Source organism: Fundulus heteroclitus, chromosome 13 (genome assembly GCF_011125445.2).
Source record: "Fundulus heteroclitus isolate FHET01 chromosome 13, MU-UCD_Fhet_4.1, whole genome shotgun sequence".
NCBI lineage: Eukaryota > Metazoa > Chordata > Actinopteri > Cyprinodontiformes > Fundulidae > Fundulus > Fundulus heteroclitus.
Window position 1 is genome coordinate 6,567,270 of NC_046373.1, and position 27,100 is coordinate 6,594,369.

The following is a 27,100-nucleotide window of genomic DNA, read 5'->3' on the forward strand; positions in this document are numbered from 1 at the left end:
CTGGATCTCTGCAACTCCTCCAGAGTTATCATGGGCCGATTCTGTGCTTAATGCTATTCTTGCCCGGCTTGTCAGCTTAGGCGGAATGCTGTGTTGGTAGGTTTACAGTTATGCAATACACCTCCCTTTTTACTGCTCTCATTTTACTATTTTCAGATGATGGACTGAACAGAGCCCTGCTAGATATTAAAGTTTTGGCTATTGTTTTACATTATTTAGCATATTGTTTCATAAACTAGCTCTGCCTTCACCTATCGGCTGTGTTCCCTGTTTGCTATGAGACCTAAGCTCTATTCGCATAGGATAAGCATTATCTGTGGACCCAATAAAATAAATAAGTTCCCCCCCCCCCAGCCTAAGTCAGCTTTTCATATACCGCACTTGTGCAGGATAACTAAAGCCTGCGTGTTGTGTATGTGAACGGCTGTGTAACAGAAGCAGTACACCCAACTTCGCTTATGTGCCACTTTGGGCTCTCTTTTTTAAAGCCATTTGTAAATTTCACCATTTTGGGTTTGTTTTTGAATGTGCAATGGCATATTGGGCCTTGTCATTATTCTAACCCCTTCTCCTTCTATCGTACTGTGCTAACTCGCACTGCTACTGCATACAGACAACGCAAGCCAGTTAATATGTGTCCGGTTATATTCACCCCGCCCCAACAATTTCACTGTCAGAAAAAGTCGTGGTGAGTAGAAATGCAACATTAAATGCATGCATTTATTACGGCATTGAAACAGCCTCTGTATTACAGCGTGGTGGGTTGCTTGCTGGTATTATTTTGGGCTTGTTTTTCGATAGAGATTTGCTGGCACAGAATTCAAGGTTTTCTAAACACACCAATGCAGCCTCCATTCTTCACCAAAAGCAAATAAAAATGCTCCCAGGAAACAATGACTGCCTATTCATGCATCGGATCCTGCCCATTTCTGTCCAGATGACAGAGATGCCTATTCGCATTTGATTAGTATTATCACAGGACCTCTGAGTTCAGCAAAATATAGTAGGTCACTTTGGGGGGAGTTTTTGCTTTACAAATTACTGACATGGCACATTCGCACGGGAATAATAACACAGAGAATCTCCGCAATTATTACAAATCGCATGTGGTCTCTAGGTAAAACTAATCCCGTCAGAATAGGGCTTTAGTTAGAAAAACATTTTGTTTGCTAGCTGGGTGACTTCTGAAATAGCTGGTTGAATTGGATTTAAATTGGAGGGTTTCAGACTGAACAAAGCTGAAATGCAAGAAGGATTTTTCCATTTTTATTTTTAAAAGGTTCCCTGAAAGTTTTTTGAGGGTTCTGAGAAATGGAATGGTGCATCTGATCCTTGTATCCAAGGAATATTTGGATACAAGGATCAGATTTTTGTAAGGAAACTAACAAAGATACTTTAACTTTATACCCTGTATTTTTCTTTCTTTAACTTCACAGTAATGCACTACTTTTTGTTGTTGTTTTTATTGTAAGATGACAAAATGTTTCACGGGATGCGAACAGTTCAGCAGGTCACTTTAGGGTAGTACTGTGCAACTGTCAAGCAATTGTTAATTTTATTAATTAGAATGACAAAGCATCAAGGATGCTTCGGCTTTTGCTGATTTATTCACAACAAAAGAAATATCACATTATAAGCAGCAAACAAAACAAATGTCCTTTTTTTTTTTTAAATAAAACAAATTTTACAAGAAGTACTGTAATAATAGATAATGTCCTTACATAACTTTCCAAACTCGGAAGCTTATTCTGAGACGAGTCTCCATGTTACTTAGTAACAATGTAGGAGCATCCAGCGGTTTCTGGCCAGAAAATGGCTTTTATGTTCTCACATAAAAGCAGTGAATGATTACACACTGTTTCATTCCTTTTGAGATGTGTCCTCGGTTCTTTGTCTCTAAAAATAAGTTACAATGAATATTTGAATTCAGCAGGTAATATTTAGTCCTTTTTGCAGGTGTTAATGCAGCAACATAGATTTCTATAGGATCACATCTGCGTAGTACACCTGGAGGTTTACAGAGCAAATCTACACTAATCCATGTTTCGCTTAAGGGCTACAAGCCAAGCTGTAAAGATGGCACTGCACAATTCCAAACCCTGCAGATGAATCTCAGTAGGAGAGAAAATGAGTTATCTCACCTTTTATTTTGTGAAAGACCTGATTTTCGTATCTGATTCTATTTTCTCCATGCCTTCCTGTCTGACTCTATACAGTTTAGAAGAGTAACTTCTAAACTTCTGTTTGGTCTAAAGTTTAATAATCCTATAATCAGACACATGTGGACATAACACACAAGGAGACACTAAGGAAACACACACACACGCGTTGGCATTTCTTCTGTTCATTATTACCTGGCTGGCATTTTCCACATTCATCCACTTATGATAGTTTTGCCTGACTTCCTAACCCCTATTCTGCATGTTCAGGTGCCATCACACTAAGTGGGTTAGCTAAGCCAGCGAGGGGAGCCCGGGAAATTGTTTAAAAAGTCGAAGAATTGATAGATGGATGTATCTAGTTCCAGAAAAGCAGGTAAAAAAAGGAGGGAAACAAAAAGAGACAGTTTGTATGTGTGTGTGTGTGTGTGTGTGTGTTTGTGTAGGTCACCAGAATAATCAGCATCATCACATCATTACGGCGGGAGAACCGCAGCCCACAAAGGTTTGATGTCGGCGATCACCATGCACAATCGCACACACACACACACACACACACACACACACACACACAGACATACACCAAATGTGCATGAAGACATTATGGTGTCAGCCAATTAGCGGGAGTGGTGGGTTGGGAGAGAAGGAAGATGAGAGGAAGATTCTACATTACGACATTTCTCATTGTCAAATCCCTTAGCGCCTCTTTGCACCCATCCGCCAATTAGTGTTTGGTTGTCCCTCAGCCTCCTCTCTTCCTGTCTGTCTCTGCTGGCGGTGCATGTAGGTATTTTTGACATTTGCAATGCAAAAGTATCTTCTGCAGACATTTCCTTGCTAATTGGTGTAAGCCTCATATGCATATATATGCCCCCCCCCCCCCCCAAACACTACACAACCCCAGAAAAAGAGATAGTTTAACTCTGAACATTGTTTTCAGATTGGTACATATTTTTTTACTTTTTTTTTTGGTTTGTTTGTTTTACAAACATGGTTTATGTTGCCAGAGGGCCACGTTTCATCGTGTTTCATCTATGGATCAGGCTGTTAGTGTGAAAGTCCACCATAACTTTATTAATACTATACTACCACTATGGTAATAATGAAAAAACTTTATTAAATTATTCAAATATTAATTTCAGCAACTCAATCCACTAAGTGAAACACATAATATAGATTAAGTACACACAGTCTAATGTTTGCAAGCCTTTATTTCTGTTCATTTGGATGATTTTCCACTTACAGCTAATGAAAACATAACATTTAAGATTAGAACATTACATTAGACCATTAAAAAAACAAACAAAAATAATGCAACAAACGTGGGTATAGTGAAGAGTAAGATAAATAGCTGCTTAAAGGTTATTTTTTCCAAAGATACTTTTAATATGACAAATGACACTCATAGGACAGTATATATTCTAATTTATCGAGCACACCCGTGTAAAACAGTGCAGCCTGAAATAGTACGGTGAAGTGGAAATGTTGGAGAAGCAGATATTACTGAAAAGGGAATGTTAAAAAGTCATGTTATATCTTGGTTTTGATTCAGACTTTGTTTTTTTAAAGTTATTTTGAGAAGGTCAAGTCATTATCTGACCTTTGTCCACTACGCAGACAAAATACAGTATGTCAGCAAAAGTGTTGCCCACGAAAGAATTGAAAATTACACAGAAGATCTATTTAACATACGGCTTGCCAAAAGGTCATAAAACAATATTATTTAAACCAGAAAACTAACAGAATGTCGTCCATTAAATCACATTTCTAGTCCCGAATTCTCATTGCTAATTTAAGTTTCTTCTCTTTCTGTATTTTGTAAAAAGTCACACATCCCATTTTGCTGGATAAAGATATGTCAGATGCACTGCATATCTGCCCATTTAAGTTTTTTTTGTTGCTTGTTTTAAAAACAAAGACAAAATGATTACAGAATTTACACTGTAAACTCTTCTGGTGTTTTAGATCCCTTTTTGAGGGATGCTCTCCCTTACGCAACCTGTATTCCAACCAAGGTGCTGAACTTCCAGCTGTAAAGGCGCCCCACGCATTAACTCCATTTTCTGCGGTTTGTAAGCACATGTCGGGATTGCCAACGTTCCTCTTTCTCGGTTTCTTTGCGGATCAACGCATCACTTCATTCTTTAAAACACAGAAATATAAACAAATTACTGTTAAGATCAGCCCTCCAAAGAGAGGAGAGATGCAAGCAGTTTGGATGCTTGAAAACTGTAATTAGACACGCAAATTTGTGTGCATTATGCAAAGAGAAAAATGCAAATTGCAGCAGAGGCAGCCGCCCTGTGATGAATGTTAGGGCACAGTGGTTGTGCCGGTAAATGCATTAATGACCATAAATCCCTTTAAAGACAAATAAACTTCACCTTTGTCTGTTTATGACCTTTTACAACACTCATACCCCCCCCCTCCCCCCCGTACATATATTTCCTTCCCTTTTTGTGTTTGGTGCCACAGTAAAGCATCTGACCACAAGTGCCATGTGCTTCTTTAAACAGCTTTAAACTCACTTAGCACCTGTGCCCACATGTACCCATGCAGGCGTATGAAAACTAATCCCCCCCGCCGCAAATTAGGCTGGAGCACTCACAACACAAGCGGCACATGCGTGTAGACAATCCTGAAGCTAATTTACCCTGAGCGGACAGAGACTGAAAGGAATAATGAGGCTTTGATGACTTCATGTGAAGAGACTCACCGGCATCATCTGTGACCTCGATGTGACCCCCTTGTCTCTGCTCTGATTTGTTCGCCCCCTCCTCCGTCCCAGCCCCACTCTCCCGTGAAAATTGCCTCTCCTCATTGGCTGATGTTCACTGTGCCAGATAGAAGGAAACGAGAACTGATGCCACGATTTCTCGCCGACTGTCAGTCAGGATGTGCTCGAGAAGGGGTTAGCGGAGGAAACAGGATTTGGTCCATCGAGAGCGAATCAACAGCTGATCCTCTGTGGCAGTAAAACTGATCCAAAGCTTGGTTAAAATTGGCTTGTTTGCAGAGAAATGAGGGGAGAGATAACATAAATACAATTGTGTGAGTATCTTTGTTATCTTTTATGCTAAAATCCAATTGTGAACAGGGTAAACAAATGTTTCCATTTAAGCATTATAATGGCAAATGGATAGTATGTAAAATATTTTAATCTAAAAGAGCTACAGCCTGAGCAACAATTATCACGTGACAGCAACTTTTGAGCACAACAGGAGGGGAAGGAAAAGTAAGGTTGGTGTGCGTACTACAACTGTACACATATCTTTTTTCTACAGTCTTATTATACTAATGGATGTTTTCACTTATGTATGTTCTTTGTTACAATGAGGCCTCCGTATAAATATATTGCGTAATTATGGTTATGAATCAGGTAAAATTTAGTTATGAATGGAACCCTCTTGTGCAAAATCTTGATGCTCGATAAAGTCTATGACTGCTCCAAGTGGTCAAGTAAACATTAGCTAAATCGTGATGAGCGACTCAGCAGTACAATCAGATCATCTGCATAGCGCAGCATGAGAATAAATACCATTATTATTGAGTCATTGCTACAGCATTGGGTTTCGAGCTTTTGCTTATTTTAAAGCAGTAGCTCATATGTGTGGTATATTTGGCACTCCGAGGACAAGGTGAGAAACACTAATATTTATATTTTTTTAGATGAAAAAAAATAGACCCTCTTTATTAGGTACATCTGTTTAAATGTTGTTAATGCAGGCGGTAAATATACGCATTTGGTGAAGGAAAAATTGCTTAAGGTCCAACAGAGTATCAGAATTGGGAAGAAAACGGTTTTAAAGGGGCCATGACAACAGATTTCATCTTTCTGAGGTCTTGGGGTATAATGTGATCTGTTGTGCACTGATGAGGCTGTGTGAATGTCATAGGTAAATACCAAAGAACCTGCTCGGACGCGGTCAGCTTTGTTGCTCTGCTCAAAAAGAAGTGGGTTATCTTTCTACGTAATTCATAATCTCCAATCTGAGTGCACCATCAGGCAAACAGCCTTCCCCCTCCACTCCTATCCCCTCCTCCCCTTGGCTGATACACCGGCTGCGAGTCACGCTAGCATGGCTTACTGCTCCACTTGAAAGGAGGAAGGTGGAAAAACGTGGGCAGCCTCATATCAGCCTCCCTTGTATCGGCTTGAACAGGAGCCAGACACCTCGAAGCGCAAATATAGAATATCCAACTTCAAAATCACCTCACATCGATTACTAAAAAGGGGAGCTGATGTCTCAGAGGATGAAACAAATGGATGGAAGTTTCCACTCACTCCCGAAGGGTGAGAGAAACACAGAAGAGTGGCTGGAGTTCATTTAAGGGGACTTTACTGAAGAGTTTCCTTGAACATGGGGGAAGTCAAGTCGGAGTTTTAGAACAAACAGATATTGAAAAAAACTTCCACAATACTGTCATTACCCTGTAAGTTAAAATCCAGCTGACTGATGCCAAACTGGTGCAAGTAGCATGGTTTTCCTGTCGTGGAGGGGGGGTGGGGTAGTCAGCTCTCCCCCATGGTTTACCGGAGCCGGCTGGCAGCTGGCTGTGTGCCTTCACAGCCATGAGACACACTGCCGCGATCTACTGGCTTTGTATTTCGGTCTCACTGTGTTGAATCGCCTCACCAGGTTAAAAGCCTTTGGTCAGGTTGGCCTCGCCTGTCCAAGATCCTGCAGCACAAATACTTCCACCAGCAATAACAATGGATTAGTGATGGAATGTTGCACTGAGAAGAAAGGTGTGGATGGAGGGGAGAAGAGGTGCGGGGGCGTGTCTGACTGGTTTTCCAAATACGGTTGTAGCCAATCAGAGTGAAGTCAGCTAGGTATATCTGCATATAAGGACATTGGGCCTGAGAAAACAACAAGCTGTTTACATATGGAGCAATATGAACTACATGAAACGGTTTATGCAGTGATGCCATGGCACCTTTAAAGCCCCAGTGTGTAAGATTTTCACACTGGCAGGTTTTCACACCATCTAAAACTGGTTCATTGAACCTGACAATAAGTTCCCACGATGGTACCCAACGTCACAATCTCTTTGTCCAATGCAGCATTTTGGGCATGTGATGAAATGGAAAATTTGTCTCATGGGTGTGCAGCCAACAAACATACAGTAAGTGCATCATGCTGTCATAATCAAAATATCTGAAATCATGAATTAAGGCATGTTATGCGGGCCAAAAAATGCTCCAACCCAAAGTGCAATAAAATGTTATTATTTATAAATAATAAACTGGCTGATGAGCGTATACTTGTGGCTACATGTTGATGCAAATACTAGACTAGTCTGTCAGTCTCCAAAAGTGACCTTGGAATGGAGCCAATGAGCAGGTTTAGGATGACGCTGTGCACCTCTGCTGTAACCCTTGTCACGTTACCATTGCTGTGCAACTAATGGACATTTACTCATTGCCTTACTGACTGCCTCTCGTAAATGACCTCTCTGAGTGCAACTAAACACACACAATGGCACATAAATGCACTCGCGCACACATACAATTGAGCACAACAGCATGCATCATTCATTTCTGTAATCAGTGTGCCAGCAGTATATTTGTCTAATGATCCATGACGCATTAGTAGGCTTGGAATTGGGACTCAAGTGAGCAGACACGGATGAGAAATTACACTTAAAGAATCATATGTGTGCATGCACACTTTGAATATGTTCTGTCACTCACGGGCACAGAGAACCTTTTGCTGGTCTGCCATGAGGAAAACACTGAATGTTTGGATGCTCTGGGGCAAAAGCAACTGCGACATTCACCAATGACATTGAGATGAATTAATCACCTTCCAAAAGAATGGAGAAGCACCGAAGAAAAGGAAGCAAATCTGTGATTTCTTTGCACTCAAAGCCAAATTAAATTTCATGTTGTTGATATATTTCCAATGTTGTTGCCAAGTGTGCTTTGTTGTTACTCATCGGCCAATCCTCATCAGCCATGCTCACGGGTAGACGGAGGTAAAGGTCGGGTGTTGGCAATAAAGGAGGAAGGGAAAGGTGTGAAGGATCAGATCGGAGAAGTTCAAGGTAACAAGAGGCTAGGAAGAGGAGAGAGACTGATTGAAAGGAGAGTCAAGGAAAAAAGTAAATGCTGCTCACTATACCCATCTGCTGCAATGAAATCGCTAATGAGAATCCAAGGGATCTCAAAGACTGGAGGGAGAAAGAAATGAGAGAGAAGGTAGTAGAAATGTTATGAAATGGTCAACTGTCAAGGGAGTAGGAAGCAAAGCGGAACAATAAGTGATTTGCCTTGTTGTGAATAATGGTCTGCATCTGCAAAGCCATCACATGGGTACACCATCATCTCACATATTTCTATTTACATTACTTCCCTCCATCCATTCTGCTGATGCCATCCACTTGCATAAACCCCACGAAACCTTTATCATTCCCAGCTGTAGCCTCTCATTTTCCAAAAACATCTCATCCCATCTGTCTGCATCCCTGTCTGGCCCTTTAACCCTCCTTTCCACCACTCATTGCAGTCTCCTCCTCTGTTGTTCAGTGTAAGCGGTGCTGGTACAGATTTATGTGTGCACTTCTGCCAGTCTAAAAAGAAAATCATGTTTAAACAAATTAAAAAAGCTAAGGAAAAGGTGATTGAATACATTATAATGCCGGACCCCTCATGACCCCTCTAACAGATGATGCGTTTAAACAACGTTACCCATTGGGAAATATCTCATATACATTTTACAGACATGTATTTAGAGGTTTCTGGTGTGTGCGAAAGCTTCTGCAGAAGTGGACTTGGTAGACAGACTATGATGGCCTGCCAGGAGTTCTTTGCCCCTATTCGATGCTAATGTTTTCTCACTTACTTTGTACAGTAATATAGATTCTTGAAAAAAATACTCCATCCCCTTAAAGCACCATGTAACTTTTAGCCACTAGGGGCCCCTAGACCTACACCTGTAACTTTCAGGTTTAACGTCCCTGACGGCCACTGGCAATACTGCACTGTCGCAAAATTCAACAGAGTCCGTCTGTGTTTTGCTATCTAATAGCAGAACACTTTGGACCTGCCGATTTAAAATTCAATAAAGAGAAGGCCTTATTCACTCCTCTAGACTATCCTCAGAGTCTCCCATTAAAACAGGGAGAGGAAGAGGATGAGGCAGAGCCAGGGGGAGAGGGAGGGGCAGGTCCAGGAGCCGTGGGAGAGGAAGACAGAGCAGACCACAGGCTCAGTTATCTGATTAAGAAAGGCTACATGAACTTCAACAGAAGAGAAAAGATGACATGCATTTTTTGTGAACTATAACTACTGTGTTTTGTAATAATGACAACCATGGCCATGGCCACAAAGTTTGACTCAAGGATGAGAAAAGTAGAAGCACGTAACGGTTAGCTCTCGTGTTTAATGGGAGCACAGACTGTCGTGAAGCGGCACTCTCGGTCACATGACCCATTCAGAGCCGGATCCGACCCTTTACATAGAGTTTTTGAGAAGGGCAGCCAGCAGTTTGACGCACATTGTCTTCCTATACGTTAGATCTCAAATCTTGTTTAAACCCAGGATTGTTGCAATCCATAAAATGAGACCAGAATGAAACATATATCTCATATGATTCAACTGAAAATCAAAACGGTGCAAGAATCTTGTGACATAAGAGTACACACCCTCTAAACTAACACTTGGTTGAGGCACTTTCTGGACCACCTGAAGTTGATTTAGCGCTACAATGTTTTTGACACAAGGCATTTCCTATCCTTTAGCTCAAGCCATATTTTGAAGAGATGCTCCACAGGATCTCATTGTATAGCTTTCAGTCAGTAAGAAGGAGACTTAAACTTCCTCTGCATTATTGATATACTATGGCACAGTGACGACAATCCTCTGTAATTTAATAAAACGGAAAACGGACAGGTGACATTGCTGAAACTGGTAGTTTTTCCAAAATAATTAAAAAGACAGGCTGGAAACCTCTTGCAACCTTGTGGAGAGATGAGGTTTGGTCTGATGAAACTAAGGCTGTGTTCACACTGACTACGTTCCGTGTCCGCTACGTCATCCATTGTGCCATGCAACAACCCGCGTGTAGGATCCTCTCATGCATCCAGACAGCCTCCCCTCTTACTTTGAAATGTTACTCTCCCCGTGTTCGACTTCCCATCTGGTTTTTAAAAATGTACTCCTTTTACTCAGTCATCCATCATAAATCGACTTGATTTGTATTTCTGACAGTCGATGGAGGAACGCTGTCAGTCATGCCGCAACGCCATGTAGTTAGTAGGAATTACTGCATTGACTAGAATGGCTTCTACTTGCGATGGAAAGAAAAATGCACGGACAACAACGTATCCATGAATGAAGAGTAAACGTGAACTATAGGCCACATTTCTAAAAGATGAGTTTCAGACAATAACAACTGCTCAATTCTGCCAAGTGAAAAACATGGTGGTGGCCATACCATGCCTTGGGGATACTTTTGTTCAAATGTCCATGGAGTTTTTATTGAGTTTTGTTGTCATTGCCCAGACATTTTGACTTGAAGTGCTTATTAGGAAGCTGAAGATGAAGATTTTACTTTTCAGCATCACAATGTTCCCAAGCAAACAATTTTAAAGTTTTGAAGTGATTTATTTTGGTTTCACTGTTTCACAACCGAAGAACATGGCGTTTTGACCGGGATTTATTTAGAGATCCAGTATATACCCTTCTTAGGGTATATAGCCATGTAATATGCTTATTTAAAAAAAAAAGACCAAAAAACATTTCCACATGATAAAATAAGGTTATTTACAGCAAGCCTCCATCTTGATAATGCTTTGATGGTCCATTTTGTGGATAAAAAATAGCCCTAGCACCGAGCGAGATTAACAAATACAAACAGACGTGGTGACATCTAGAGACAGTATCGCAGAACTATCATAATGCCGCTTTGATTAATTTATAAATCAATTGTAAATAATGCCAGACCGTAATAATCTTTCATAAAAACTTTGTATACAACCAGAGTGAGCTACTGACATATAAATTATAAAAAGACAAATAACATGGCTATGCACCTTTAAAATCAAGAATGTCATGATTAACAGCCACGGTGTTCTTCTTAGGGACTTTCTCCTTCTTTCTCCAATGTCCAGGCATGAGCCGAGGAGCAACTCCGTCTCATTAGGCCAAAGAAAGGTTTAGGAGATACCTTTTAAAATAAAGGTTAAATTCTATTCTTGTCAGGGAAATCCAATTGTACACATGTATGCAACAGTGCCCAGAGCAGAGATTGGTGTGCTCACATCCCTTAAATACCAAATTAATGCTCTTTTTGGTTAATAAAGACAAGAAATCTCACTTTTATTCCCAAGTTGACCTTAAAACACAGTTTAGCATATAACCGTAAATGTTAATGTTAATCTTTTTATGCGTTTTTAAAGACCCCATTGATCATTCTTCAGAGCTTGAGACAGTAAATGTATGTCTCTTCTATCTATATCTATCTATCTATCTATCTATCTATCTATCTATCTATCTATCTATCTATCTATCTATCTATCTATCTATATATATATATATATATATATATATATATATATATATATATATATATATATATACATACGTGTGTATGTGTGGGGGGCTCGGGCTTTCTATCTTATACCCAGAGTTCTGTATTTTTCTTCATTTCTTTTCAGGTGCATACATTCCATCAGGCCTTCAAAGTACATATGATTTGCCATAAAATTAGCATGTATCTGCAGCAAGTGTATGTGAGGAGCATCATGCTGTCTGACTGAATGATTGGCACTGTTAGGATTCTTCCACTTCTTCACAGGATGATGGGAAGGAGAAAATCAGATTCCATGCCAGCAACTGTTTTCCAACTTTTCTTCCTAAACCAAGCAAAATCCTCTACAGGGTGTTTGCAAAGTCTAAATCAGTGTCCTGTTAGTTGGATCTAATTTAGAATGACTGGCGTTGAGGAAGTTTTATGGCTTGTTTGAAGATAATGCAGTGGAGACCCTGAAGAGGTTATTAAAAAGCGGGTGCTATGTGGTAAATGTAGAAAAGGGAACTAATATTTTAGGCTCTTCAGTTTGTTGTTTTGCAATGTGTTTATTTAAATAAGAGCAGAACAAAATCATTATGACAAATGCTGAAACTGAACAAAATTGGTATTGCTGGAAAAATGTTTTTACTTTCCTTAAATCTCATGGATATGATTCAAGAAACCACGCACAAGCACACCAGCACGCCATTTTCTTTTATAGATCCGAACTACATCTGAATGTTTGCATACCAGGTCCCTCCTCATGTTCTGCCCTCTCCATATTCAGCCATAAATGGTCAATGCAAAGAACCTCATGTTAATGTTAATTTAAATGAGTCAGCTGATCATTGTTATATCACAGTTAACAATGGCAACATGGAGAGCAGAGAAACTGAAAAATATCAGTGAAAGGCTTTATTAAATACATAAATCAGAGGTAAAAAAGCACAGATGCTGGCCATGTTAAAAAAAACTTGATCGCTATGCATGTGGTCAAATTCATCTTTTCTTGGGGGAGTCTGTGTGAGTTCAGACCGTCATTCTGAGGGAGATAGGGAGACCAGGAGGAATGAGAGGTCCCCTCTGATGAGTTTTTATTTTTTTAATTTTTTAATAGATCACAACCCTTGTATGAAAAGTAACATATGCAAGTTTCAGAACCCAATTTGTGCATATGCAGGCTTTAGAAATGAGACCCTAGATGTTCTACAATATTACCTTATTTTGTATTGGCCTATGTAAATAAAACGTTTTTAGTGTTTCATCAGCTCCTACCGTCATTGGCTGTTTTCCCCACGTGGTTGGAGACTTGTACAGGTGTGTGCTTCTGTTTGGCAATATCATCCTTAAACATGACATACATTTCCAGTATTATGCAGATGACACCCTGCTATTTTTTTCTCTGTAAAGTCAAAACAGAATAATTTCCCCATTGATTACCAAGCTTTGTTTAAGTAAGTAGAGGTTCACAGGTTAACTTAATTTTGTTTCATACTTTAAATTCAAAGACTGAGGTATTTTTAAGGTCCTGAAAATATCAGGAATTATGCTCTGGATAGCAGTAGCATAGCTTGCCGTGGCAAGAAATCTTAGAGTTCATTATTTTACCTAATCTATAGACTTAAATCTCAAGCCTTACTTCATTCCTTAACGTAGCCAGGAGAAGAAGCATCCTGCCCCAGATTGATGTTAAAAACTGTTCTATGTGTTTTTGCCTAAGGACTATTGTAAGGAACCTCCAGCCAGGCATCCAAATAGCACTCTAAATACCTTGCAGTTGGTTCAAACACTGCAGTCAGAGTATTGACTTCCACTTTGCTCCCGTGTTAGCCTCTCTATATTGGCTTTCTGTATTTAGAGATGTATCTGACTCCACTCTAGTGGAACAAGTTCCCAGTCTGATCACAGGTTTATGAAATTCTCTTGAATCTAACAATTTATATATATATATATTGCAAACATCTAATGTAACACAGTGTCTTGATTACACTGTGACTTATTTTGCAATTTGTTGCTGCTTTCATCGATCTTCCACTTTATGTCTGCCTTGCTTTAATACCTTGCAGTGTAAAAACAAGAAGGCTTGCAGTTTTCTTTTAGGTTTTGCCTCTTTTAAACACAATTTGTTGTCTTGAGCTTTAAAAGGGCTATATAAAAAAAAACAGATTGATTTTAGTAAAATTGGTAAGTAAATGGAAAAACTAAATTGTAGATGGTGGGTATAGCTCAGTCGTTAGATTAAAGCTAGTTTTAGAGCTAATGAAGTTAGGTGAGACTCCCTCTGATTGTTCTGATGGTACCTTGTTGTACCATTGTTGCTGTGGTCAAGCCTAACCGGCCATCTCTTGACCTGGTATGAAACAGCCTATGTGCACAGCCCTGTGGGGGATCCTTGGAGCATGTCTGGCACTAATTATATCCCTAACTGGTGTCTCTTCTTGGACAGGAAGATGGGGTGAGGAGAGAAAGCAGAAAAGGGGACAATCAAGTATTGATTGTATTTGCATTAACTGCTGCAGTTGTTTTAAGCCCTGGGTCACCCTGCTGGCTCATAAAAAAACAAAGATGGGCCAAGCAAAAAAAAAAAGAAAAGAGACGATTAGTCAAGTCGACCAAACGCTTGGCTCTCCTGCAATGCGACATAGGCGAATGCTTCTTAATCTCACTGTTCCAAAGGCTACGCCACAACTTGTTCGCTTTGTAATTTGCACCAATTATGGGTCCATTAGTGAAACCACTGTAGGGCGACAGGAGATAATGATGCTTTTCTCTTCAGTTGGTCATCAATATAATAGGTTGAATAAAACTCTTGAGGTGATGAAGTCACTTTGGTTTTGTTCTTTGCAATAGCTTTAGCACTTAATAAATTAAACCTCCGAGAGAAACAAAGAGCAATGCAGCACAGGGAAGAAGGCAAAGTCAATGCTCTTCTCTTTTTTTTTCTATTTGGCTTGTCTCGAACCTTGCTGCTTTGTGTTGTCCATCTGACCGAAAGATTTTCCGGCTCCGTTGACAGACAATTTGGAAAGTACCAACCAGACAGGCTTTGAGAACAGATTTGGAGTTTCATCTTTCTTCATGGACAGACTTCTCACTTCTGATTGGTTTTAAAATGGTTGTTGGCTCAACCTTTGTATACCAGTCTGCATATTAACAGTTTAAGTTGAAAAGAACTCCATGCCTCGATTTCACTTCAACAAAATGGCTTGTGTACGTAAATTAACATCTCTGTATGCAATTCTAAAAAAAACATTCCTTTTTTATTAACCTCCCTTTTGTTTCAGTAAAACAAATAACCCTAAAAACTATTTCTATTTCTCATCACTGAGCGTGTAATCTTATCAGGGTTAGCATTGACAGAAGAATAATGAAAATTTGCGGATCATATCTTGCATTACGCTCCTGCTATAAGCCAGCTGACTTTAAATCACTTATCTGCTCCCCTGACTGTATTCGTGTATAAGGCAAGTGTTCTACACCTGGGGCCATCATTTGAACCCTTACCTGCTGTGCACGTGCACCTATATGAGCGGTGCACATACTGTACGTGCCATCAGCATGCAGAGAGCGTATCTAATCATTTGTGTGTGTGTGTGTGTTTGCGTAGGAGTTTTAATTTCATCTTCCGTGTGTGTATGCGAGAGCTAGCGGAGCGATCAGTGTCCATGCTGAGGGCTTTGTCACAGCTGACCTATATTAGATGAAAGCAGCTGGATCAGTGGCCTGCAGGGACAGCAGAAGAGTTGTGTTCTAATTATCTCTGCTGCAAGCTAGAGACACATCACACCCAATGCGCACGCGCCCGCTGCACGCACGCCTACGTGCATGCACTTACATACATTACACCCCTTCCCCGCGAATCAATACGAGCCCGTGAGAAGCCATGTTCTGTTTGATGAGCGGCAGCGGTGGATCCTCCTGTGCCTCGTGACATTCAGCGCATATTAAGGACCTTCCCTTTTTTCTGATGACGGCGTCCTGCGGTCTCGGGGTCCAACGGCAGATCTCGATTGTGCTTAGCGAGACATAATTACAAGTTGATCACAGCTAAAATGAAATCAAACTCTTGTTGTGGGGTTAGGGAATTGGAGGAGCGCATCCCTTCAAGGATGATTCAAACAGAGCTGACGCGGTCTGTATATTAGCCGCCGTTGCTATGGAGCCCAGAACCAACACATGCTGAGGTTGAACGTTTGTTTTAATGAGGCACAGAAGAAAAAAAAAAAAAAAAGCAGAGGGAGTTAAGGCTTTCAGTAATCACTATAGTAATGCTAAGGCTAATGGAAGGGTAATAAAGCACGTGGAGCCCTGTGGCATCTTTTAATGTGACTCCTGCTAGCTCTGTAGCTCTCAACTTACATAGCAAGGGGGGATTTATGAGACAATTTGCTTTTTGTCTAATAATTAGCTCAATGTGGTATGAACAATGCTTTTGCATTGCCATCACACAGCATTTGTCATCATTAGACTGCTTTTGCCTCTCCTTTTTTTTCCACAATAAAATGTTTTGTCAACAACTTTTTTAAAGATTACCTGAATAAACACAAGAATCAAATCAAATATTTTTATTTATTAAAGGGAAAATAAGGTAAGACTAAGTAATTTCGGCTAAACCTAATACCCCGTTGTTCTACCTTTGACGGCAAAAACTGCGATCAGTTGTTTGTAATAAGTAATAAAGTTCAAGACTTAGATTGCTGTGAAGAAATTTTGGCCTGTTTTTACTTGGAGAGTAGCTGAAATACATCCACGCTGGAGGGTTTTTCAGCATGAATGCCTCTTTTAAGGCAGGCCATGCCGCAGCATCTGTCACATTTAAGTCCAGGCTTTGATTAGGCCACTCTTACATTAGTTAGTTTTTTTTGTTTTGTTTTATTATTCAATTAAATTTGAACTTACTGGCATACTTTCTGTCTTTGTTCTGCTAGATAGTCCAGGTGTTCAGGATTTACTGGTAGGGGACAGAAACCATGGTTTCCTCAGCTACGACAGGTCACTCACGGCCTAATGAAGCAAAGCAGCCCCGGATCATGATACTCCCGTCACCATGTTTCACTGTTGATGTGATGTTCTGTTTCCTAAATGTTTTGTTACTTTTTATATTGGATGTAATGCAGGCCACACCTTCCAAAAGCATCCATGTTTGTCTTATTGGTCATTAGCTAAAAGCATCCTGCTTTGGTTATGATGATTTCTGCCTTTGAACTGTCTAACAGATGACATTTTTCTCACTTCCTTATAGTCAAGTCATGGTCACTGACCTTAACATAAATAAGTAAGGCTTACTGGGTTTATCTGTGACTGCCTGGATGAGTAGTTGACGTGCTCTTAGAGTGACTTTGGTAGATACGCCTCCCTCAGGAAGGTATACCACTGTTCCAAGCTTTCGTCATTTATAGAGAATAGCTTTCACTGTGGCTCTCTTGAGTATATATAATAAAGAAGAAAGAAGAAGAAATCTTTATTTGTCATTGCAGTTGTACATCCCAATGAAATTGGTCTTCTGCATTTAACCCACAGTGCAAACCGGGTACTTGCACCCCCTCCCCCTCCCCCTCCCAGGTTAAGTCCAGTTCGTCAAGTCAACTATATTCGCATTACCCAGGGAGGTTTTAAGCAAAATCATCTTTCCCTTGTCACCCAAACCTTTACTTTATTGCTGTGTAGGTAATAAGTACAAACATGATGAGGGGAGCAGACAGAGAAGCTCATTCACCCACCACCCCAACTGGGTGCTCTAAGTGTCATACGATGTCACTGAGAGCATCGTATGACACTGAGTGGTATATATTGCTTTTTGAGGTCTTTTTGCCTACTTCATGCTGTGAGACTGGTTCTCTTTACGTGATTTCTTGACTGTACTCGTCCAGCAGTAATCAGGTAACACAGATAATCAGAAGAATGTAGCTCACCGCAAATGATTTATGGATTAACTAGCAAGGGGTGAGTGTATTTTCACATAGAGCATGTCTTGTTTGGAAAAGGCATCATTGGAAAGAAGCTTTTTGTATTTACTCAGGTTATCTCTGTTTCGACACTAAGCTGCAGCAATTACATGTGGCCAAAAGAAAAAGCAAAAACAGAAAGAAATGTGTTACTCTGGAATTTTCTCCCAGCACTGTACATGAAGTCACGCTGTGTTTCCGTGTGTTTTCCTTCTAAAGTTCAAATCATTTCACACATGCTACCTTTAGGATATAATTGGAGGCAGCATACACTCAATTAAGATAGTTTAGTCATCCCCTCTTCTTTTTTTTTTCTTTCTTTCTCCTGTTTCTTTTCCATCCTTCACACACAGCCCTTTATCTCCGTGGCAATTTCCCCTTGACTGTTCCCTCCTCTCCTGTTTTCATATCCTTCTGCCATGGCGCCGTTCGTAGCTCTAGGGCCTGTAGCGCTCAGAACAGCGGGGAACTGAAGGGTGTCAGTACGGCAGTCGGGGGAGCTTCTTGTTTTGGGACCCAGAAAAAAAGAGGAGCACACAGACGCAGTTTTTCCACTACATTGCAGGCGCCGCCGGGGACTCGTTTACAGGTCAGAGCTTACAGGGAGAGCTACCTTACCTACAATGGTGGGGGGGGGGGGGGGTGCTGCACAGAAGGGGGACTGCCAGAAACAATGTGATGCACAATGTGAGTTTTCTTACCTGATGATTCTCTCTCTCTCTCTCTCTTACCTTTTTCCCTCAGGCTGACTGGTACCGCTTTATTGTGCTGTCCTCTTCTACATAAAGACATGGAGCACCGTTTTCTGATGAGTCTGTGGTGAGTTGGAGGTGGACAAAAATGCACGCACATGCACAAGAGTGATTCCTGGAGCTGTTTGTCATCTGAGTTCTGTTAAAATGCCAATTTTGTCTCATGCGTCCTAGAATTGAGAGCCCTAGAAAGGTTAACCCAGATTAAGGGGGAAAAAACGCCTCATAAAGGTGGGAGTTGAACACACAACTGCTCGCCTCAGTGCCCTGTTAAAGTATTCACTCCCCTTGAATTTGATTCATATTTTTGTTTTAGTCCCAACCAGAAATTGCAATGTATTTTATTTGGATTTTATGTCAGTAGAGCATCAGAGTAAAGTCAAAGGTAAACTTTTTTCTTTTTTTTTTTTACAAACACAAACCTTAGAAGTGTTTTGCTTTCAGGCCCCCCTGAAAGAAGTACTTTGTAGAACTAGCCTGAATTGGATTTGAAGTGTTTGGGGTACGTCTCTGCCAGCTTTTAAAAAAAAGATAGAAACTGAAATTTGTTGCCTGTTCCTCCTTGGAAAATTGCTAAAATTCACTCAGAACTCAACAAACGTCTCCCGTGAACCGCAATTGCAAGGTCTTGCCACGGAGCAGCAATGCTTCTAAAAGTTACAGGTCCACCAGTTGCTGAGGGCATGCTCATCCTTCCATGGACATGTTTTGGCTGCATGTTAAGCGTTGCTGTCCTGCTGGAAGGTGAACCTCCGCCCCGGTCAGTCTTTTGCAGCCTCTAACGGGCTTTCTTCCAGAATCGCCCCGGATTTGGCTCCATCTATCTTTCCGTCAACTTAGATCAGTGTCCCCAACTCTGTGGAATGATAGCATCCCCACAGCAGGAAGATACCACCAGAATTGACGGTCTCATTTGACCAGAACACCTTCTGAAAAAGTAAATACTGGGTTTTATTCAGGTATTTCACAGTAAAATGGACTCAATCCAAATATTTGCCACACCTCAGATTTCCATTCATAATATAATTTGAAAAATCACATCTCCTTTTCCTTCTTATTCACAACTATGGTGCTACTTTGTGTTGGGCTATCAGCCGATCGTGGCTGTCACATAACAACATACGCGGGGAAAAAAAAAAAAGGTTAAGTGAAAGGGGCAAGAGTAAACACTTTACATGCCATGAAGTACAGCGCCTTGTGACACTACTCTACATCTAACGCCATATTGACTGGGGCGCTTCTTTGTTAACGTTTGTGTTTTATGGCTGTTGTTTAAAGTTCCTCTGCAGATGACATACAGCAGTTTGACATGCACCACCTCTCAGGAACCCCGATGGCTCGGTTAAATGTGCCTATAACACCTTTCTGCTGTCGGATTGTCATTCTGGGAGATAAGAGAATGAAACATAAAGAGATGAGAGATGTCCGACATGCGGCTGACACAGTAGTAAAGGAAAAAAATAGCAGCCAGGGCTGACCGATTGTGCTTGCTCGAGGTTGTGCTTCTATTCTTAGACTGACTCTCCTCCTTTTCCTCCCTCTTTCGTCTCTTCTTTCTCTTTAGACTGATATTATTGCTTTGACGAGAGTCCATCTGGTGTCTAGAGATGTAATCTGGGTGCATTGCCTATAATAGGGACTCAAATTACCTAACTATCTTTCATGGAGCCTCTTTCCGAACGCTTGTCATTTTATTTGTTTATTGTCCCCAATTCCCTTTTTATCAATCACTTCCTCAGCTGATAGAGTTATGCATCTGCGTTTTGTCCTGAGATGGATTTAGTAAGCTTTGAAGCTTCCACTTAATTATAGTTGCAGAGAGTGCCACTGAAAGACTAAATGCATTTTCTCTTTCTGTGTGTGTGTCTGGGCTGATGGCAAAAAAAAAAATAAAAAAAATAAAAATCCAAATGACTTGTGATGTTCCACACGGCTAAAATTGCATCAAAATGTTGCTCTCAGAACTGAAATCCTTTTATGTTTAATATTGCTGAAATGGCTTTGCGCTGTTGCCATAGCGATATGCATTAAAACAAAATGTGTGGGACGTGGAGGTCCAGAACCTCCATATATTAGTGTTAAGATAACTACGGTATATCATTTTACATTATAAAACACAGTGCATTGAAACAACGTATGTTTTTATGTATTTATGTTTTTGTTTGATTCGGCTCCTCTTTTCGTAGCTTCCCTTTGATATCACAAACATTGGTTTCAGCTGCGTGGACAATCCCCATTAACATGAGGCTGAAATAAGATTAAAAACTGTTGATTGTCCATTACCCAGACATTTTCACTCTGTGCTGCTGGCCTTCAATGTGGGACACTTGTTCCTTGCAGTGAATGCTGGTAGCTGAGCCACAGAATCTGGGTTTTGATCTTATCAGTATGAATTTGCGTCTGTATCCATGGAGTCATTTAGATTCCCAAACAGTTACTCACCGGCTACATCTACTTTTTTGCTGGACCTTAATAATAATGGGAATTATTAAACTTCATACCACACCTTATTTTCAACGATCATCTTCCTTGAGGATTGCCTTGGGGGGGGGGGGGGGGGGGAAGCAACATTAGAAGTGTAATTGGATCTTGTGTCCAAAGTTCCTGCTATACTGAAATGTCACAGTATGTAGATTCTGTTACACGCATGCGAAAGCATTTTTGGTACTCATCGGAAAAAAGACGTGGTGACACACACACACACACGACTCCAACCATTTACAAGCACTCTGTACTCTGGATGCCACAGGTGTGAACTTGAGTCATTTGACTTGGAATCGAGTCAGACTCAAGTCACAGGTTTATTGACTTAGCCTTTGAGCCTGACTTGGACTTTCACACCAGTGACTACTAAGCAAAATCAATCTGATCTACCACAACCCCCTTCTAACCTTCTTTACACATCAATAGACTTCCCGAAGTAAGACGTCCTTTTCGACCACATTATTATTTTGTTAGGACAAAAAAATTGCTAGTCTCATCCTTTTTTGTGTCCATTTGACAAGATCTCGCTCGGGATGTTCGTGCTGTGAGGTAATCCCTACCCTGCCGTGCTGCACTAAACAACCTCAGATGCCTCCAAAGATTGTGGGGTGCTTAAAAAAAGCAGACTGTTTGTTCAGGTCAAATTTAAACCACCAAGCAACCTAACATGGACAGATTCTCATATTTGGGAGAAAGATGGTGGCCTATAGGGGGAGTAAAAAATCAGAAAGGTGAAGAGCTGCACAGCCAGCAAGTTAAAATCAGTGCCACATTGTGACATGAGTTGAGAAGAGAGACATAAAATCAATTAATTTGTTCATTAATGTATCCTGATTTTCTCTTTCTGAGATAAAGAAAAATCATTGCAAACTTGATCTAGAAATCTGACTGAAATTGTCCAGCAGGATCCTAAACATTGCTTCAAGTAAGTGTAAATCTATACAGGTCCAAAATCTTACCAAAATGATGTGGTTATAAAGCTTTGAGGCATTAATCTACCGAAGTAGAACCTAAAAGTAAGATGATAAACCTCCACATAGGATAACATTTGCTTTTAACAACATGGTCATTTCTGGAAATGTTTCGTAAATGTTGAAAGATTAGTCAGATAAAGCCTCCTGCATCCTCTTACGCTCGTTTGACTCCTGAACCTCTGCCTTGTGTGTGGCACTACACAACATCTGTACTTACACATGTTGGAAGTGGCTCTGTGCCCAGTCGTCCTGCTGTCGGCCTACTGTTTCTGGGAAAGTGACTTCAAAACGGCAGCTTTTTGGAGTACTGATGGACAGCATCTCATTAGAAAACGCATTAGAGTGTTTGTAGTTGGGTTTGTGCCGCTGTAATTAATTAGCAAGAGAGGAGCCTGCAGGAGAACTCCTTACCAAGTGGGTAGAGGCACCAGTTTGATCATTTTAGGTTTTTTTTTTTCTGTAGCAGTGCTGTTATTCAGTCGTATTTATGAAAAATATTATGATACAAACATCATAATATTCCTGATTTTAAAACATATGTTATGGGAAAAAAACAGCTTAAACCTTTCGTATTTTCTTTGAAAAGACAACTGTTACTCAATTACACACATCTGGCCTTTAAAGAAGTGATGGCAGAGGAAAGCTTTTATTGGAAGGCACCCCGAGGAAGCTGCACTAGCAGTTTGCTGCAAGACCCCTAGGGGGCGCAGCTAACATGTGGAAGAATGTGATCTGGTCAGTTGAAACCCAATATTAACTGTTTGGTAAGGGTGCAGGTCACCATGTGGGGTTAAACACTAAGGCTGCACCTCGCTCCAAAAACACCACCCAGAACAGGAAGCACAGTGGTGGCAGCATCATGCTGTGGGGATGTTTTTTTTTTTCTCTTTAGCAGGGACAGGGAAGCTGGTGAAGGTTGATGGGAAGAAGGTTCAGCTCCAACAGAGGGATAACCATAAGCATACAGCCAGACCTACAAGACAATGGTTTACAGCCACTGTATTACATCATGTGGTTGCATGGTGATGCTTTTAGAGGCTACCAGCAATAGTTTTTAATTATTGGCTATTGGTAAAAAAAAAAAAAAACAGACTCAGCAGATGCAGGTGTTCACAGATTTTCTCCATATTTTGAATTATTTGCTTGATTCATTTATTCATAAATCCTGTATCGATTTCAGGAATGAATGACATGGTTTTGAATGCACGGTTTTGAGTCTTTGGTGAAACTGAAGTTACAGGACAAACTCTCCAGCTCCTGCGCCACTGCCGCCCCTCTGTTCCAGTGACAGTTTCAGGAAATCTATTTCCTCTTTGTAACCTGAAATGGACAAAGATTCCCATTTATCTCAACCAGGAGCTGCGCTTACTTTCTAACTATGGTGGGAAAAGGTTTCCAAGCCATCAGAAACATGGTAAAAAAAAAAACGTACGCTGTATTCCTCCACGATGTACTGCTTGAACGATTTTTGGCAGGACGAAAGAAAGGCTTAGTCTGTGAAATTTGACAATAGGCAATTTTAATCAGTTTCTAATATTCACTTCTTCTCTGAAACTGCACGGCTCTTGCCTGTGCTCCTTTCATCTTGCGCTTTATCCTCCAGCTGTCAGTTACTTCCCTATTTCTTCCTTCAGAGTGATTTATGGATATCTTTTATCATTTTGAAAGCAGGGTTCATCTGTTCTGAACTACACAACTCCCATAACAGACGAAGGACACCAGTAAAGACTCAAACAAAGAAGCCGCATGGCACGTGTGCATGCGTGGCTGTTCGCGTGGGCATGTGTGTGTGTGTGTGTGTGTGTGTGTGTGTGTGTGTGTGTGTGTGTGTGTGTGTGTGTGTGTGTGTGTGTGTGTGTGTGTGTGTGTGTGTGTGTTAACAAGAGAGAAGAAAGAGGGAGGGGGCTGGCCGCTACTGTCTCAGACTTCACATGATTTAATCAATGCCATCCATCACATCTGGGTAATTAGACAGCAGCATGGATCGCATGACCAGAGCCCATCAGTCAGGGCACACGCATGCACATGTTCACACGCCTCTCTAGTTTTCTACAAACACATCACAGCTTGATAACAAGGGAAGAAGGTCTCATCATCGTCCCGGTGTCCATGTATGATAAGGGCGCCTGGAACACGCATTGGGTTTACATTTAATCTGAATGTTATGAGCAGGAAATCTGGCGTCTCATCTTCAGTTGGTTTTCCTCAATTCAATTGAGTTCAGTTCAGTTCATTTATGTAGCGTCAACACGTCATCTCAAAGGACTTTACTAAGACACTTCTATATAATCAGACAGACAGATTGCTTCCAGGTTTTCTATCTAAGTAAGCCCAGCAGCTTGCACTGAGTCACTGACTTGCAGCATTCAGTCCTCCAGGATGAGCATGTAGCAACAGCGGACAGCCGCTTGCATTGTCATTGACTTTGTAGCAATCCCTCATACTGAGCAACCATGTAGCGATGACTACAGGAAAACTCTTTAACAAGGAGATGCCTCCAGCAGAACCAGGCTCAGCGTGAACGTCCATCTGACACAGCCAACTGGGGTTTTTGTTTTTATTTAGGGAGTCGCGTTCTGAAGAACTCTGCTAATCTGTTTATAAGATAATTTTTGAAAAACTGCTGCCGAGATGAGCTCCTTTTAATCCAGCAACCACCCAGGCTGGCAATATATGACAAATGTGTCGGCTTAAATGGACAATGCAAATGTTATGGACCCAATAAGTAAAGACATCACCTCTGGTTACGATGGATGTGCTCCTCACATCGACCCCTACTTCACACATTCTCATCACCTTGGGTAAGGGACATAAAGGCAAACTCATATAGCTCAGTTCCCTCTAGAGGATATGCCAGAACTCTTTGAAGATGTGAGTGCAGCAGCATTTTTTTTGGGAATCTTTAAACTGTGCATGGCGACTGGTCTACATGGTATGTGGTGGTGGCAACATGGATGGAGCTAAATATAAGTTAATACTGGAATACAATTTGTTAGAGGTTGCAAAAGACTTGAGACTAGGGTGGAGTTTTTTTTTTCAGGACAACAACTCAATACACAGCCATAACCATAAGGAAATGGTTTAGGTTAAATTATATTCAGGTGTAAAAATCCTCGCCTCAGAATCCAGACGTAAATCCAAATGAGAAACTGTGACCACTTAAGGAGAGCTGTTCCCAGATGAAATCTGGCAGAGCTTGGCCAAGCTAAAGCTAAAAACATGTTGGTTAAAACATACCTGGAAGGAGTTGCAACTGTATTTGCAATAAAAAGATGGCTATACAGAGTATTCACTCAGACTGGCTAAATACAAATATACATACAAATAACAATACACAGATTTGTATTTGTAAAAAAAAAAAAAAAAACAAGAAAAACATGTATTATTTTCATTCCACTGTATAATTGTGTGTTGCTTTGGGTTGGTATATAAAATAAATTCCCTAAAATATGGACAGGTATCTGGTTATCACATTAATACCATTTGAAAAAGTTCAAATTTTATGAGTACTTTTGCAAGGCACTATAAAATAATAACTCTTAAGCCACTCATCAATTTACAGTGTGTGTAGTTTTAGTGATGGCAGTTTTGATAACACGCGTTTTATGACTATTTATTTATTTAACCTTTAATTAACCAGGTAAAGCTTCATTGAGAATAAAATCAATGCATGGATGTGCCAAAACTTTCTCCAGCTGAACAGAAACAAAACTAAAGTTATTATTTTTGGACCTAAAGTAGAACGAACTAGAGTCAGTACAGAGCTTCTATTAATACAACTACAAACTAGTGATCAGGCCCCATATCTGGGTGTAGTGATGGACTCATATCAGAACCTTAAACGGCACATAAAGACAGTCACAAAGTCAGTCTTTTACCATCTGAAGAACATTTCCAGGATGAAAGGACTGATTTCCAAATAAGATCTAGAGAAACTCATCCATGCATTTATCTTTAGTCGCATTCATTACTGCAACTGTATCTTCACGTCTGCCCAAAAATCAATCAGACAACTGCAGCTGATCCAGAACGCTGCTGCTCGTGTTCTCACTAAAACCAGGAAGATAGAGCACATCACCCCAGTTCTAAAGTCCTTGCACTGGCTCCCTGTAGCTCAGAGAATAGACTTTAAAATTATTCTGTTAGTTTATAAATCACTGAACGGCTTAGCACGAAAATACACTAAAGACCTGTTGTTGCTGTATCAACCCTGCAGAGCATTCAGATCTTCTGGCTTTGGTCTACTCTGCATACCCAGAACCAGAACCAAACATGGGGAAGCTGCATTGAGTTCCTATGCCCCACAAATCTGGAACAAACTTCAGTCAAAACTCTAAGTTCCTTTAAAGGTATACTATGCAACCCGGGTTGATTTTCCAGCGAGGGTCCCCCCAGAGGGCGATAGTAAAAGTGCACAGTCGTAAAGATGCTCAGCTGTTCTGGTTTCTCCATCAAGCCAGGCGCGGTTGTTTTGAGCTTAGCAGACAGGCGAACGCAACGAAAAGTAAAAAAAACGGCAGTACAAATAATGACAAACACAGTGAAAGTATGAACATGCACCAGCATGATGCTGCCACCACTGTGCCTCCTATTCTGGGTGGTGTTTTTGGAGCGATGTGCAGCCTTAGTGTTCAACCCCACATGGTGACCTGCACCCTTACCAAACCATTCCAATGTTACTTACAAGCGCATCAGCAGAAACGCGAGGTCCGCGTCAGCCTTACTGCCTTCTTTTTCTTTTAGCTCTCGCCATTCGGAAAAAGCTTGCCCGATGTTCACCCGTGTACGACTCCTCTCTCTGTCCAGAGCCCTTTTCTTCTTTCTTGCCTGCTCCAACATGGGCTTTCACTGTTTTCTCGCTGGTTCCGCCATGATAACTGCACAAAAATTGCCACTGCGCTAGCAACGAGCACGCCTTTCACTGGGGGCGTGTAACAGTTCTCGCTGTAAAGCAAGACCGACTCTCGCGATGCACACGAGACTTCTGAGCCAAATAAACTTGACTTGATGAATTACGGTCCTGATCCAATACAAACCCCCAATCAAACTGCTCCAAGGTAAACAGTGGCCAGCTGCGGCTCCGGCTCCAGAAAGGGTGCTCACGGGAACAGAAGTTCAGCCCTTTCAGTCCTTACTTTTGCAATCCCTCATAAATTATAGATTTTGTTTTATAGGGCAAAACTCGTTATCCATGCAGATAAATATCCTACAAAAGCCCTTCTGTTTCCTTGTGTTTCTATGTTGTCATTTTGTTTACACTAGTCAAGT

General features: G+C 40.8%; 1 protein-coding gene across 6 annotated transcripts in view; it reads left to right on the top strand.

The window, feature by feature from the left end:
* Nucleotides 1-27,100, top strand: part of dlgap3 (discs, large (Drosophila) homolog-associated protein 3) — a gene marked incomplete at its 3' end in the record, with an annotated part of 186,020 nt that overhangs the window by 82,662 nt on the left and 76,258 nt on the right. For 4 of the 6 annotated variants that reach the window (XM_036144953.1, XM_036144956.1, XM_036144957.1 and 1 more), the window contains 1 exon segment: nt 18,367-18,441. 6 annotated transcript variants of the gene reach the window in all.